Here is a 17,207-nt window from a genome sequence, read left to right as displayed (position 1 = left end):
TATTATTTTTTTAAATCATGTCTGTGCAAAATTACATATATAAAGAAATAGGCATTCCTGAAAGAATAAATCGCTAAACTGAGGGCATACGGGTGTCACTGGAAGAACAAGGTTGAAAATCACTGCTTAAAGGGAAATTTGGGACCGCTACATGCATTCGCCACTTTCGCCAAATTGGGAAGAACCCCACTTCGCATGGGACGTTTTTTGTAAAAAAAGAATGCGTATATGTTACTGTGCATTTGTGTTTAATGAGTTACCGTCGTACCAAGGAAACAACCATATACTGTCTTATGTAAAAGCGCTTTGAACGCATTCGTGCATCACTAAATATTGCAAATGAAATTTCCAACAAAATGCTAGGTATCCCCTCGTCGTGTGTTTATTGCCTTGTGAAGCGTGCAGCGGTTTTTTCGTCGTCCGTATCTCCATACATGTGACGAGCCTATCGTTGTTAATCTCAAGTCTCTTATGAAGTACTAGAACGCATATATACTTCATGCCTGCCGTGACGGAGACGCCTCTTGAAATTGCGCGCGGTGTTACCTTGAGAAGTTAGTAATGATTGCGTAGGTACGCCATAGGACGAGACTGTCTCGGCTACGCTTCTAACTCTTTGTTTACTCCTTCACGTTTGTGGTGGTGGCAAGGGGGACCCTGAAATATCCCCCTCCGTCGCCACGCCCTCTCGCATGCTGGAGCTAGCTACCACCTAACTCGGTGACCTCTGGGCGAAGGGGAGATGAAATACTCCTTCGCTCTCGCCGCGGAAGAGTGGCTGAGATGTCGCTGCGGAATGGGGGGAGTTGTGAGGGAACGCATTTACGCAACGGGGAAGTGAGGTGCGTCTTCCTGCGGGCGATCGTCCGCATTTGCGGGTATCTAGCAATTCGTTGATGCGGGTTATCGCAGTTCTTAAGCTTCGCCGCAAAAGGGGAAAGGAGGGAGCTTCGTCGCTTCCGCGTGGGAGAATCCGTTTGAGTTGCGCACGCGAATGAGGGGAGGGTAGATGGTCAGCGCACCAAGCTTTGAAATAAGAATCATGGAGGACGGTCCGTACGTCACCATTCATGAATTTTTTGAAGGGCATCCGAGTGAAAGAGTTGAGCGTGTATCCGAGTTCTCTCTCGCTTGTTCCAGAGCACATGTTACTGCGTGGATTGGGGGATATCTTCTAGTTCGTCCGAGGACGAAAGTTCTACCCTACTTACATTTTCAAATTCGTTCTTAATTTCTTAATTTTATATGCATATGAAAACCACAGTTTCCAATCCGAAAACTGAAGACAGTGGGGTGTAAATAGAGTTAGGAAAGAGAATGAAAATATCCTGTTGTGAAGCCTCTGGTCGAGACATTTTTAGCACCCATTTCCCACATCCTCGAGCCCAGCGTAAATAGCTGAACAGCGTCCTGCATCTCACCTTTAATGCACGCCTGCCGACTCTAGGGCCTCCTTTTTTTTGTTTAAATTTTTAGCGATATGAATGCTTTCCTGCGGATTGAATTTCAATGTGTTTGGACGAAGGTCAAAGCACAATACATTAAAAAAATACGATACATTTCCTCTCACTTAACAATGATTTACTTAAACCAGGGAAGAATACTCTTGGAGCTCAAATTTCTGAACCCATTCGCGATTTTTCGCGAATTCGCGACGCTGACAGCAATGTGATTATCATTTCAAAAATAGTCGACAAATGTACTCGCTTTCCCTTGCTTTAAAACTTTTTAATTGACGTGGTCGGGGTTGAAACAGCGAATCACCCGACCAATTCACCAAGTCCTATGAACGAAATAGACAAATGGAGCTGTTTTCGAAATGAATGTGTATCGTCTTTTCAAAATCAGGTTTTTTTGTTACATGCCGGGTCCCGTACTAAACTGTTTTAGTTTGACTGAATTTCACGATCTTCTCCCAGCACGGGCAAAATTTGCATATAATGTTCTGCTCTTGTCTCTTTAAAATGCATGTATATTTGGCAAGCAATCAAAGGTGGCATATAGTATATAACGACATAGAATAACCTGCTAAACACTCATCAAGAATGAGTTCCCTCTCCCAATTCCATAATTAATGTCGAATGGATTCCTGGTTTTCCACGCTAATCGCAATCGCAGTTTGGTTTGATAGGTGAGGGTAGATGGGTGAGGGTAGACCGTTTCCTTTCCCTGTGCCAAGTATGGTTTCCCAGGAATATATGGTACTAGAATGGGTGAAGCTGAGGGTGCTAAGAGGCGTCCCCTAAATCGAACTCGGACATCCCGGTCAGTAGTCCAACGCTCTACAACTTCTCAAATGTTATTTGTACCTACAAATATATGTACGATTTGTGTATACGTGCGCTGTTGTTATATATATATATATATATATATATATATATATATATATATATATAACAACAACATTTTTACGATTTGATAAATAAATCTTAGTAGACTGCGAAATGTTGAGTTTATTTCTGTAAAATAACATAATTAATATCGGGATGATGCACACTTTGATTTTAGAAAGGAGTGCATATGACATTTAACTACTGTCGATACAAGCTCATTTATATACATAATAAACAATCAAGGGCAGCCGTTATCTTCAAGCAAGCTATCAGGCGACGGCCGATGGCATCTATGAATGATCATGTGGGATATCTCATACGGCTTAAGTGTGAAATAATAAAAATTACATTTAAAAAGCAAAAATCTCTTTGTCACTCCGCAAACAAGTAGCAATTGAAAACAGATGTCATCTTTTTATCACGAAAGCAAAAAACAACCCAACATGTTGTGCGCCAGGTTAATTTTCAATTGGAGTATTTGCTGGAAAGGAGCGTAGCGAATGCTGACATCCTTGCGATACATTCTCGAAGATGGCTTACTCCGCGGAAATCACGTAGGCAACCTGCATGCAATGACCTCACATCGTTGAGGGTCACCAATGGACCAAGACGATTGGAATTTTTTTGTGATTTTCGAAGCTTTAAGCGGGACGCTCAAAGGAATATTAGTCTCAAGGCTTACCTGTGGCAACTCTCGTTCGGCGTTTTAAGGCGGGTCAATTATTGTCCACTGGAAATAGCAGAGGGTCGAGTTTGAGATTATCTTTACTCTTGCAGGTTTTCTTGGCTCCTTTTGGAAAATTGGTTTACACGGATCGGAAGTATCAACAATTTTTTTTTAATACAGCGTATTTAATAATTGTCTAGATTATATATATATATATATATATATATATATATATATATATATATATATATACATACATACATATATATATATATATATATATATATATATATATATATATATATATATATATATACATACATATATATTATGTGTATATATATATATATACACAAATGTATATATATATATATATATATATATATATATATACATAAACACAGTAATCAAACCGAAGGTCGGTGTGGTAGGTGACGGCAGAGTTCACCCAGTACTAAGCCCTATACGGCGTGTGAAAATTCACACATCAGGGTAGGGGGGCCAGTTCCTTTCCCTGTGCCGGTTATGGTTTTCCAGGAAGACCTGGTACTCGAAAAATCACTTTAGCTGCTGGAGTTGTGGAGCTGCAGGCGCCCAGAGTCCCTTGCCCGGGAATCGAACCCGGGACCCTCTGGTCAGCAGTCCAACGCTCTACCCACTGGACTACCGCGGCCCACATATATATATATATATATATATATATATATATATATATATATATATATATATATATATATATATATATATATATATATATATATATATATATATATATATATATATATATATACACAAATGATGTTATTACACATAATACTTTGTGGTCATAAAATTTAGCATTTGAATCACCTCTCGCAGTGCGAAAAATGGTGACTAGAATTGTCTTGTCCAGTCTTTCTCTAGGGTTGAGCACGACCTTATTCGACGCTTCATACGACACCTCTCCTGAATCCTTACAGCGGTACCGCTGGCCATGTACATCTGTGGAACTGATCTACCGCATAAACAGTCTCTATACAGTATGCCCGCCCACAAAGTAAAGCACAGGAGAGTGAAATAAGTTTTGCGACAACTTCGTCCACGTGAAAATAACGTAAACCTCACATTCCATAGCCCATTTGTGAACTGCATACCTACATGGAAGGCCACTACTCACAGAAATGGCACCGCAGATAGGAAATTTCTAGCGAAAATGGCAGCGCGGCTGATGCACTAACTCAACAGATTGACTGTTACTGACTGTCCGTTGGAAAACCAGTGTTTTTACATATCTGTTTTGTGCCACAATGTGAACAATCAAGATTACTCTATTTCCAGTTGTTTTTTATAAATATTATATCCTCATTGAACCAATTCAGATTTGTTTTTCCGTATGAATCACGAGAAATACGATAGGCACTAAGTTTTTAGCCAATGGAAGTTATTTTGCGTAGGCTTCGAAATAGAATATTGCTTCACCTATAAATTGTTTAGACCAGAACTGATTAATCTGTACATTAATTTTTTATACGTTTACTTCCACAGACACATTCTTCAAATTTGTTTTAATTAAATATATTGAATATGGTGTCAAATCAGCGCATTTGACGTTTACTCTCTATTGCATTTCATTGATTCATCTAAGAAGGAACGCCAACTAATCACAACACGATGATGACATCCATAGAAAACTATTGGGCGTCATCTAAGCAGTTTATATTGGTTTGAGAATTTTACCAATTCGACCGAAAAAATATTTTAAACAATATGCTTGTTTTTTTTACGGCGGTGAATCCTGATTGTCGAAAAGAAGGAAAACAGGAAGTCGAGCATTAAAAAGGGGCCCAGCTTTTTTTCCCAGCATAAAAGACATTTGGTATGGCAAAAAACCGCATGAGAAGGGAGGTTTCATAACATAGTCCTATCGACTGGAAGATGAGGTACGACATTAGTTGGATGAGCCAAAAAACTTGTCCTTCGCAATTTCTGTTTCGTTCGGAACTTTTCATTATAATTTTGCCAACGAAATGCAATGTCACAAGTCTTGAAGAAACGTCAATCCCAGAAGAATTTTAATGAATGTTCCTGCTCTAAGTTTAACGGAATCAATTTTTTCTTTAAAGGCATGGAGCGGAGAGGAACTAGAACACATTATCCAGTGACGGAGAAATTTCAAAAGCTGTGGATGGAAAGTTGTCATATGTATTTTATGTGATTCAATTTTTAATTGTTGCTTTCATTTCTTCAACGAATGATGCATGTATGTCATTTAATTAGTACACATTGGATAAATATTCTTTGAAAAATCGAAATATTTGTATTAAAAACATTACCATATTAAAATGCATCAATATCAAGGTGTACACAGAATTTGCTTTTGATCTCTACTCCAGTTAGGTCCGGCTCGATGTGATGTTTTAAAAAATATTTGGCATGTTATTGCGATGAAAAATAATTTATTCAGTCAACACAATTGTGATCTTATGAATACTACCCAATGCTCTGAGTACCTCCTAGACTTGAATACATGAAGAATTAGCACTATCTGACACCTGAGACGACAGAAACGTTATACAACTTGAGGTTTTCACATTAAGTCTATTTGCCTTGGATATCATTTTTGGGGTTAGTTGCTGGTGATTATGATCTCACGCACATACGGTGAGAGCGTTTCACACTTGACCTGTTGAAATCTCCGAACTAACAAAATGGGACAAAGAAATGAAAAATTCGTAAAATTTTGTGCAAATTTTCCATTTAATTAAATTCAAGGATTACACCGAGGGCCCTTGGAATTGGATTCGTCATCTTTAATTTAGAGTACGTCAACGGAAAGGTCGAACAGAGGTTCTGCCGTGAGAGATGTTAGGTCTTCATTGTGGGTGTCTCAGATCTTTTAAGGAAATGAAAGCAAATGCTGTTATTATGGTCATTAAATCAGGGTAGACATTATATTTGGAACATTGTTTTTGTTGCGTTAAACTCTTTATGGCTTCGTTGCACCCGCATAAAAATTGAAAACACTGGAGAACTTCATTTTAAACGAATTTACGGGATGATTGAGGTATAAAATATAGAAAGATTTGAATCTTATATTTCAGATTATCTTACGTAAACTTTTATCAAAAAGTTGAATTGAAAGAGTCGAATCACTTGCGAATTAGGGCAGAAGCGAGATAAAAATATCGCGTCCTCCATGAGCATACGCTACTTATTTTTTTGTAATCACGAGTTTAAAAAACTACCCACGTAATTTGCCATTTTTCTCTGCATGCCTGGGACCTATTTCCCAAAGTCCAGCTGAACCAATGGCATTCAGATATCGGCCCATCGACCTTAAGATGTTATTCAAGTCCTTGACGGTTGTGGCCATATTGAATTTTAAATTCAACATAGAGATAGTAATCCCACGGTGACCAAACAGCGGCCTGGGGTTGATTCCAATGCGCAGACTTAATAACGCGGCCAGCTTACCCGAACTGGTTGGAAAAGATTGAGGGTTTTCTGGCACCGCATTGGTTTTTCCAGTGACAATATTCTCTATTTCTCCCGTGTCCGATCATTGCATGGTAATGAGTAATCCACTTCGGCGCATTAAATCGATGGTGCGGAAACACATAGACACATAAGTAATTCCTCAGGCTTAACTTTGTGGAATAGCGTCACATGCCTTGCTGGTAATTGGAAATTTTCGACCAACAATGGACCCCAAGAAATATCTCCAACCTGTCGCGGAAGATCGCGTGGGTTAAAGCGTGGTGATGCCGAACCCCTAGGGCCTTGAATCGTTCTCCGTTCCCGTGCGACCATTCCTCGCTGCTTCTTCCTCCGTGTCCACGGGAGAGTTTCACTACGCCCGGCCGGACATATGGGCCCAGCCGCAACATCGCCGTGTGTCGCGACGGGAAGGCAGGTGGGAAGAGGCAGGGTGTGGTGGCGTAGGCGGATGCATGCAAGAGAGAGAGTGTTTGTGTGTGGAAAAAAGGAGTCCTTGCCTGGACACGGAGCGGGCTCGTGATCGCCCCATCCCTCCCACGAACGCCCGCGGCGAGGGAGCATGGGCAACGGAACGTGCTAACGGCGGAGACGGGCGACGGAAAGCCCGCTTGGCGCGAAGAAAGTCAGGTTTCGGCGTGGAACATGGTTCCGCCTGGTTGAAAACTGCGCAGCGGCTATGGTTTGAATGGGAACGAAATAAAGAGAACGAGCCGTTGTCGAAAGACGGTTGCGAGTTAGCTGTCGCGTGGGTCGTAGAAATACGTGAATATCGAAAATACATTTTTTTCACTTTAGGCGATGGTGTTATAACTTTTGTCGGAACTCCGGAAGTGTTCATGTTCCTATGTTGCTCCAATTCTATTATTTTACTCGTTAACTGTTTTTTAATTACTTGTTGAAATGTCTTGTTCGTTAGTCACCCGCACTGTCGCCTCCACGATGGCGAAAAGATTTCTCCAGCCTACTGAACGGAGATCGAAGGAAAGAGAAGAGCTTCATTTATGGTTTGGAGCGTATTTTGCTTTTACGTCTTTCCTGACGTCAAGTGCATAGGTTTTGAGGTGATGAGGTTCGGAGATGGGAAAGGAATGTAGGAAACTTCAAACAAGAACGTGTTCTTGCATTTTTAAGTTTACTAGAGTATATTTTCATTTGAATCGCAAGGGTGGATGAAGAGGTTTCACTTCCTCACCCATGAAATCGAAGTATGTGAATTCAACGTTCAACGAGTTCTTAACGCGTGCTATAATTTTACAACAACATGAATACTATTGAATGTAGGAGAAGTTGGACTGTCGACTGAAAGTCTTGCAAAACTTTATCGTAATCATCCACACCTCCGGAAAAGGCTGAAATGGGCATTAAGTTCTTTTTCTGGGAATACGTTTGTTAATGATAAATTTCTGACCATTAATTTGTTTTAAGCTTAACTTACACGTCAACTCGTCTCCTTTTGGCTTCTTTTACATGAGGTCGAGCGAGCCTCTTTTTCTCAGAATAAATCAATCTCTGTAACTTACTATAATATCGAATGTATAGAAGAGGTGGTGTGTTGTTCACGGAACACACATAAATAACATGTAATGGCGGTAAGAGAGGACAATCTCTTTGCTATGATAAAGTTTTCCCATAGAGAGTAAACGTCGTATTTTTCTACTTAGGTTCCATATCTAGTTCTGTCATTATTTTTTTAGAGCTATTAAACTTCTGTGTGATAATTTCCCGTGAAATAGGAATTATTTATCCCACCATTTTATATTGAGTACTAAAAAAAATTACTCCTTAGTTTTTCGGGAAGGGTATTTCAGGACTGCAGTGAATTTAAAGGCGTTGTCATATGTAACCCACGAATTAGACACCACTTGATCGCCAACCATTTTATGATGGCTGTCAAAGTTGATGAAACATCTTCACTAGCACATATGGCATTTATATGTTGATATTTATCCACCGGAATTGATTTTCACGTACAATCGATATGCATACAGCGTTAATATAATAAAAAATGACCTCCAGAACCATTTGCGTGACTTCTCGAAGGACATGAGGACCGCACCAGTAAAGTCTTGCTGACCCATTTCCTATTTTCACCCTTCACGTGATCGGCGAGTGGTCGCGGGTCGATTTTTTCCAGATGAATCCGAATTTTTCCAATGCGAATGAAATCAGCTTTGAATATTTCCCCGTAATCCGGGTGAAATGTTTTTCATAACATCCTGTTTTGCGGGTTATCATCTTTCTGGTCCCGATGACATAGTTTTAGTTATGCAATTCCAAACCGGTAAAGTCAACTTTGATGTGGAAAAAATTGAAGGCCACACTCAAGGTAAGAGAGTCAGTATGAATGGAGATGTGAGGTCATCCGCTCTGTTACTCTTGTATATGCCAAGAGACGCATGAAAGTGCGTAGTAATTGTGTACCAGTGCACATGTAGATGGATCATAGTACTTATATACTTACGGACACGAAGAGGGAGCGAATTAATCGTTCGCTTATGCGCACGTCGATGCAGCGTAGTACATATGTACCTGTAGATGAAGCATAGTACTTATCTGGCGTACTTTTATGTTCTTTTAAGATTAGTTTTCCACCAGAAATGTCAGCACTCCTTGCGCTGTTAGCCTCTTGACCTCGCGATCTTATAAAATGACGCAGTCTTATACAGTGAAAATATGTGAAAATGTTTTCTCTTTTTGATGCATCAAAGAAGCGAAGAAGGAAATATGCCATTATTTAGTTGTATAACCTTGTAAATATCTTTATTAGCGGTAGCGTTACAGGCAATTCGTGGTTTTTTTGTCCTTTCTATCTTCTTTTGCTACCCACAATTAGAAATGCAGAGAAGAGAGATGGGGGGATATTAAGGCGACGTAATGAACTTCGACATTCGTCTCCCGACCGAGCAGGCATCCACCAGCGCGGAAGAAATGCAAACCACAAAATACTTCGCTCGAAACAGCCCTCGAAATTTACCCCAGCGCAATACAAATAGTGTAATTAGGAAGGGTGAAACTTACAGTAGTAAAGTAAACAATTTGAGTGAAAATATGTTCCTTTTTCCTGAAATATTCAATAATTTTTATTTAAAGCGGATTTGCTCTTGTCAATGGGCAGGATGAAATGAATTGTTATTTCCCAGCGTGTGCATACATTGCTTACAGCTATGGTATTTTTCCTTTTAAGAAATATTTGGGGCCCAATACTTCGATTAAAAAAAGCCAAGATTTTCTATTGCGAGTACCTTTCACTTTATTCCCAGAATTAGATAGGTTATTGCATCTAAAAAATATACCCAATGAGAAACCGCGTCTGCTGATAATTTAGTATCATCTTCTATGCTTAGTTATGAATCAACCTCTTGCATGAAAGTGATCTGAGGGTAGAATTCGTAGGCCGAAGATAGATACAGACCTGTATGTGTAAAATTTTTCTTAAAATCCTTGCTAATGTCCACGCGAACGTAATGCGTATCTATCGACAGTGGTTTATTTGGTAGTTATTTTATTGGGGGCCATGTAGGTGATTATCAATTGGAATAAACTTTGATAAATTAATTGACATTAAATGCCGAAATACGTTGATAGCGTCGCATAAATGTAACATCAAGTTTTACTTATATAAGCGTAAATAAAAACTTAGCAACCAAACCGATATTCAGGTAAAGAGACAACATAGCTTCCTTTTTCGAAAGCGTTTTGCGTTTGAAAAAAGTTATTCCAAGAAACTGCGGGAGATGCCGTAACAATAACTTTTAACGGAGTTATCCGCCAATATGAATTTCAATGCAACAATTTCAGAGTGTAAAAATCATTCGCCTTGACCAGGAAGGAAGTTATGTAGCCGCACCCTGTATTAGAGTTAATTATTAAATGAAACAACTTAATCATTCCTATGTAAAATCAAAAGCGAGTGGTAATTTACGTTGGGACATGCTGAGTTAAAATATCCGCGCAATAAGAAACCTGGTGGTAATATTATACCTTCTACTGTTAACTGTTCCCACGCCTTTTGTGTGTTCCTTGCTAGGGCTCTTAACTGTGATATTGACGCCAGGAAGAAAAATGATCTAACTTCAAGTGCAGTTGATTTATTTTCAAACACGCCAACCAAGTTGGAGAACAGGGACGCATTCACCGCCTTCCTTCTGCGGAATGGAGAGCCCATTACGTTTCCACAAGCGAACTCTCTGAAATGCGCATCGGCGCCCTTTGAATAGCGGCGGAGCAGCGTGGCCGGCTGTCACACACGCGGCGGTGAGGCTGCTTTCATCCAACTACGCGCCGCCATACGCATTCGCAGGTGGTTTCGTGGGTTAGCTTGTGTGGAGTGGGAGTTGGGTAGGCGAGTTTCGTGGACGTGAGGCGTCGCCCGTGGCCACTTAACCGTGAATGAGCTTCTGGGATATGGGCGAGGGGGGGGGGGCATGCTGGTTTGGATGGTGGTGGCGCTGCGGCCCTTAGCGGTAGGCCTGCGACTCGGGCCTTTCTTTAACGCTACATAGCTCTCCTAGTAAAAAATATTTGATTAAATTATGTTCCAAATCTCATTACATTTTCAAGTTTTAGAGAGATATGACATTAATTTTCTTGTTTTGTTACGTCTTCGTGAATTTAGGTAGTAATAATTTTATTGGTTTACCTTTTCCGTATCAATTCTCCAGGAGACGCGGTAGCCTTGTGCGTTCGAATGTACAATATACTGCTCGGAAAGTCTCAGGTTCGCGTCTTTGAAAACTCCAAGCAAAACAGAAGCCTTTTCATTTCCTGAGTACCAGAACTTTCTGGGTTTCGACCGGTATTGCAGGAAAAAAAGTTGTTCCTCCTAATCAGATGTGCTTTCTTTTCACTCACCGAGTTACGTGGTGAACTCTACCCCCTTATAAGACACTCTTGAGGTCATTATTAATTTCTTTCTTGTTTTCACCTATTCATTCACCAATACAGCACCCACAGTATTTGGAGATATGATTAATTTAAATTGAAGAATTTAATTCTTATCGAGTCTTCCATTGTTCATGTACTAAGACCTAAGTATTAAGTAATGAATTTATATGCAGTCATGCTGAAGGGCTATTTTCTGTCTGAAAAATATTAAAACATGTATTTGCTCAGAAATATCTCATTTGAATATTGCTAATCACTTAATATAATAGTAGTTTTTATATGTTTTAAAGTAATTTTCACACATTAAATCATCAACCTAGTTTTCATATAGGCGAGTGTAAACCTCACCTCGAACTAAGCCCTTTTACGTGCAAAATTCAGACATTCAATGTAATGGAGCCAGTTGATTTCACTGTCTTAATTTCCGGTTCTCAAGAAGTCTCAGGTTCAGATAAAAACACCGCTTGGATTTCAGCAGGAGGTATACAGAAATATCGTCCTGGTTTGAACTTGAAACCCTGTGGTCATTAGCAGGAAGCTTTGTCTACTGGGCTACCAAAACTCCCATCTTCCTCATGAGAGAAAATAATTAATAAGTATACGCTGTTCGACGCTGATTCAAGAAGATGAAGCTTAACTTTCCTTTTTAGGAAATCGGATTCTCTAATCTTTCTTAAGCGCATGTTAAAGCATAATAATGTCGTTCGCTTGAACCATCAACTACAAGCCTTGTCTGCGACTTTGGGTTTATTGCGTACATTCAACTGAAATTTGTGAATTCACATGAAAATGTTATTTTGGGAAGATTTTTCAGAAATTAATTTCTATTTATGTGCTAGTGTGACACCGGGATGTAAGATGAAACCACCTAGTTTTTTTTAGGCACTAGATTAAGTATTCATTTTTCCTTATTAAATCACAACTTTTACATAAAATTTTGTCTTTCAAAAGAAAATGGTTGGTTTATAATAGAATTTATTGTATTTAATTTTAATTGATGTGTAACGAGGGAAATATTTACGGTAATATTTTATCTATCCCTGGTGATATGATTTGAAGGTGAAAATAGGGATTCCTTATGCTTTACAGTACAATTGGTTAATAAATTTATTGTGAAATTTTGGGCTGTATTTATATAAATTAGAGATGCTTTTTCGGTGTCTCACAATATTATAATGCTGGTAAATTCAGGTTAATTCTCGTACATGAATATTTTTCATTCTTTGGCCATCTGCAAGTTCCCCTTATAGAACCAGTTAAAACAACACAAGCATTTGAATATTTACATTTACCGACTCTCGAAACTAAATTTTTATTTTGAATTATGAAAGCTTCTCCGACATTCCTTGAACTTAACTTCGAGCCTCGCGTTCAAAATAACAAGCGTCATATTCAATGCAAAGCCCAGGACGTAAAAAAACAGCGGAAATGCTCGCTAATTAAAATCGCCCTTAAAGTAGTACTTGAAGATACCCATCAAACAAGAACAAAAGATCAGCTGAAGGTTGTGAGTTCAAGAGATAATGCATGGACTTTGATCACGTTTTGGTTTGCGGAGGTCATTCTATATCTCAATGGGAATGTGACGAGATCCAGGGTGTGTCTAGAGTCATCCCGCGAATGCACTACCTACTAAAACGTTCTTGGGCGCTTATTGATTTAGCTTTATTAAAAAACGAGTTATTTAACTCTCTACATAGCAAGAGTAATTTTACGTAGTAAAACGTGTACTTTTAATTAATAATTATCTTAGAATGAGTTGAAAAGATATTTTGGTTTCCATGTTTCGGCATTAAAAACATTTTTCAACAAAAGTTGCTCAAAAATGTATGTATCTCCTAGAATTTTTGATTCGTTTCTTTCGGCAAATGTTGCTCGTTAAGAAATTAGTGCAAACAAAGGAAGGGTATCCACCCGAATTTTGATTTCATGGTGCCACTTCCTTTTCTTGTGGTAGCTGCGGATTCCTAAGAAGCTTTGGAACCCTAAACAATCGCATAGTCTGCTGAAACTAAGGGAGTCCGATTGCTCAGGGCAAGGAACCCGGATTACCGGCCAGTAGGTCGCCGAACGTTCTAACCTCTAAGCTACAACGTTTCCTACGTCTGATAAATAAAATATTCATTTATCTGGATTCAGTCTTTAACTATTTTAGCTTTAATCCTTTCTGAATTTTTCAAGTGACGGGCTTGATCCTTGTGTTTTATTTTGATTAGTGTTAAATATGATCGAGCTTTTTAATTTTATAATGTATCTTCAGCTAAAAACTTCATACTGCTAATGTTTCCAGATGATAGAATGATTCTATGACTATAATTTTGCTGGACTTCTTCCAGATGCATTTAATTTTTCATACGTTCCTCCCGGATTCCCATCCATGTAGATATAGAAAAGTTAGGCTAAAGATGCCATTTAAACTGGCCTTCAATGTGTGCTATAATATAATTTAACAATTTGCAAAGTTAGCACCTGTAGGGGATCTATATTTATTTTGAAAACGTAATTTTATTCGCAAACAACGAAAAACATTTTTTGGTAAGTTTCCTTAGTCCGGGATATCCAGTATTTTTCCTCGTTTTTATTTCGCTAACCAATAATTACGACTTTTTAAGTTAAATTGGCCATTTTCCGGCATTTTCCACGATGGTCATCTCCTATTCACGACTCCATTTCGATTACAACTTCAATTTTATACCTGCATGTAACGCAATGATATTGATTGATAAATACGCTATCACTGCCAAGCGACCAGTTTTCGGACTGCTTTCAGCACTCAAATAACCACATCCCCATTTATTCCTACCCAGCAAAATTCGACGAGGCTTTGAATTATACAAAAACTTTCAGCGGTGGCCATTCATTTCGGATGAAGTAAAAAATGGTAGAGAGAGGCAAAATTTATTTCCACACAATCTAGTGGCTAGCAATATTTATGTTGAGAACCCAAGAACCTAGAGGCTCAACAGCCTAAAGTCATGCATCCGCTATTTAACCCCGCGAGTGAATAATAAATTGACCCCATGTAATTAGCCATTCGAGGTGGTTTGTGAAACTTGTGAATTTGAGTGCCACGACCTGCGGTGGTGGTCTTCGATGATTTTATCTATTTCTTGAGCCAAATATTTCCGGTATTATCTTTAACTTCACCATGAAGAACTCAGGAGTTCTGCTTTGATGACTGAGATACATTCGTCGTGGTTATGAGGCAAATATAATCTTATGTTCTTCAGTTGGAGTCAGACGACGTTGAATTTCCATTGGATGTCCCTCGAAGACCCACTTCACTCGAAAGGATGATGCCTTTCCCGAGGCCATTTTTCATTTGGAGTAAGTACTCCTGGATGAATAAAGCGCAAATCACTTGATGTTATGGTTTCGCGGCACGTTTGGCGAGTGGAAGCATTTTGCGTTCCGAGATGAATAGGGATCACAACACTCGCGTCAGTCATCGTTGTAAAGACGGCGCAGAATTTAAAGTGGATGGCTTGCGAATAATCAGCTATATCAGAGCAATGGGGCAGCAGAAATTAAGGACTCCGAGGTCTTGGTAAAATTGACGGGGCACATTCTGAACTGAAAAATTATAGCTTTCCACTTATTTTAGATGATTTTACATGAAGACGCATTCGAAACCGATGAGAGCTCTTCCAATGACCAATAAATTGAGACTTGCAGTATTTATTTCTTTTTTTATGTAGGAGTTAGTGTGCTGCTACGACGTTAAGTAACTGCTATAGACTCGTTTCAGTTCTTGCGAAAAACCTTATGGTAATAAATTGACACTAATCATTTAAATGTTTTAATGCCTAATTAATGTTCCCGCGCTATTCTAAGCCGATTTCTTACATGTCACATGTTTCAATGTTAAATTAATTTTATTGGCTCTAATTTATGGATGCATTTATGCTATATATTTAGAGTAGCAATGAAATCACTGAGACTCCAATTATAATTAGTCATTACTTGAACTCTGCCATTATACCTGTATAAGTCCGTTCAATCGATGTTTAATGCTTCATGCTAGAGTTTTTATGATGCACGTGGGCAAAATAGCAATGCTGAACACGACAATGCGATGCTAACCGAGGAACTTAATTCCTGTAACTCACCTTTAGGAAACTGAAACCATTGCAGAACGAGACGCTTGTAGGACTTTGGTTGTAAGTATTTGGCACGAAGGTGTTACTTTCAAATTGAACGCGAGGGAGAGAGACAAGAAAGGTCTTCTGTTTGATTTTTTTCAAAATGCTCTCCAGTTCTTATACTCCACCATTGGATCGTGGAATATTTTCGGCCTTTAGCTGCGGAGTTGAGGCGCCATTCAAAAGGCCGAATTCGTTTAAATGCATTGACTAATGCAACCCCTAGTCCCCTACTAACCCCTAGTGACCTACTAATTTTTCGGAGGGTACATCTCTTAAAATCGACTTCGCTCACCTTTTCACTTCGCGGCGAGTTGGATCCTAGTAGCCCAAAAGTTTCTATGGTCGATTCGACGGGCAGTTGTACCCCTCGTATACCGTTCCGTCGAGTCCAGCGTGCGTCCTCAGTGGTGCATCCGCCGGTGAGCGTGGCGTCGCGGTGTAGTTAATTCCTCACGCGTGCAGTGGAGAGAGAGCTCCTTCCTTTCAGCTCGTCTGGATGAAAAAGGCGTTGGTTTCTTTTTCGACTCCGTCTTCCAATCTGATGGAAGGACTGAGTTCGGGCCCTTTTAAAAGTGCCATCGGGTTGGTGGAGGCGATGAGGGCTTGACCGGAAAGGGGGGCGGGGACCGCCGGGGTCAAGAAGCCATCCGGGATGGGGAGGACGAGTGAGAGAGGGAGTGATAGGGAAAGGGGAAGCGGGGCTTAAGGAGGAGAGTAGGGAATGGGTGGTGGGTGGGTGATGGATAAATGACGTCAGGAGTAGACGAGGAGGGGACGCGAGGCAGGGGAGTGAAGGTTGGTGGGATGGGGAAGCGGAGGACAGGGGAGCGGTGGGCGGGATTGAACGCTCCCACGCCGATGCGACGCGAACATCGAATGCGCGTCGGCATCGTGCGGTTTTCATAGGCGTCATCAGACTTAAGCCTCACTCTACAGGCTGGAAGTATAGGGCATCGGTATCGAACTACTTCTACGACGTTAACAATCGCCAGGGTCCATATATGTCGTTAGGATTCGACACAGCGAGTTTCCATTGATGATTTTCATGTCAGCATCACAATAATATTTATAAAATAGTTTCCACAAAGGCTGACAGATTTTCTCTGGCACCAATGTCGACAGCACGAGGCGAGTTGAGAAGACAGCAGTTGGAGTGAGAAAAAGAAATTCTTTATGCAAACATCAATTCGGACCAAAAACGGAGTGCCTCTTGGATTGGGCATTGTTTTCGCGATTATTTCATAAGAGGCGTTTTAAAATTTATATTTATAAAAAAAGTATTTCGGAATCCAGAGTAAAGCGTGACTTGAAGGCATGTTGGCACAAGATGCTATTTCATAGCGAAAGCTCAAACAGTGCGCATCTGAATTAATTGCCGCCGAGTCAATAAAATTGATTTAAATCAAGCATAAAAAGAGTTTTTCTTCGAGTGATCCATTGGAACACTCGTTAAATATGATGAAGCCCAAATTAAAGGAATTCGGACTCAAAGAAAAAGCCGATCTTAGATAGTCTTCCGCCCATTCGCTCGATCAAGAATTGACCTACCGTTTTAGGCTAACAGCTGCATATTTTATAAATATTTATTCCAATAAACATAACTAACAGTTTGATTCTTTTCTAATTTTTAACAATTTTTAGATCCAGCAGTTGGAAAGACGTCAAAAATTATTATTTAAAATGCACGACTATGTTGTCAAA

At 39.7% G+C, this 17,207-nt stretch overlaps 1 protein-coding gene across 1 annotated transcript in view; it reads right to left on the bottom strand.

Moving 5' to 3' along the window:
* Positions 1-16,024, bottom strand: part of LOC139691012 (peroxidase-like) — a 38,455-nt gene extending 22,431 nt beyond the window's left edge. The window contains exon 1 of the mRNA XM_071588725.1: positions 15,799-16,024. The gene's annotated coding sequence lies outside the window, so the exon portion shown is untranslated. The remainder of the gene's footprint in view (positions 1-15,798) is intronic.
* Positions 16,025-17,207: the final 1,183 nt, after the last annotated feature.

The sequence above is a fragment of the Hetaerina americana genome, unplaced genomic scaffold (genome assembly GCF_022747635.1).
Source record: "Hetaerina americana unplaced genomic scaffold, ioHetAmer1.1.p SCAF_3, whole genome shotgun sequence".
Taxonomy (NCBI): domain Eukaryota; kingdom Metazoa; phylum Arthropoda; class Insecta; order Odonata; family Calopterygidae; genus Hetaerina; species Hetaerina americana.
Note: the sequence above shows the minus strand (reverse complement) of the source record. Positions and strands in the feature narration are given on the sequence as shown.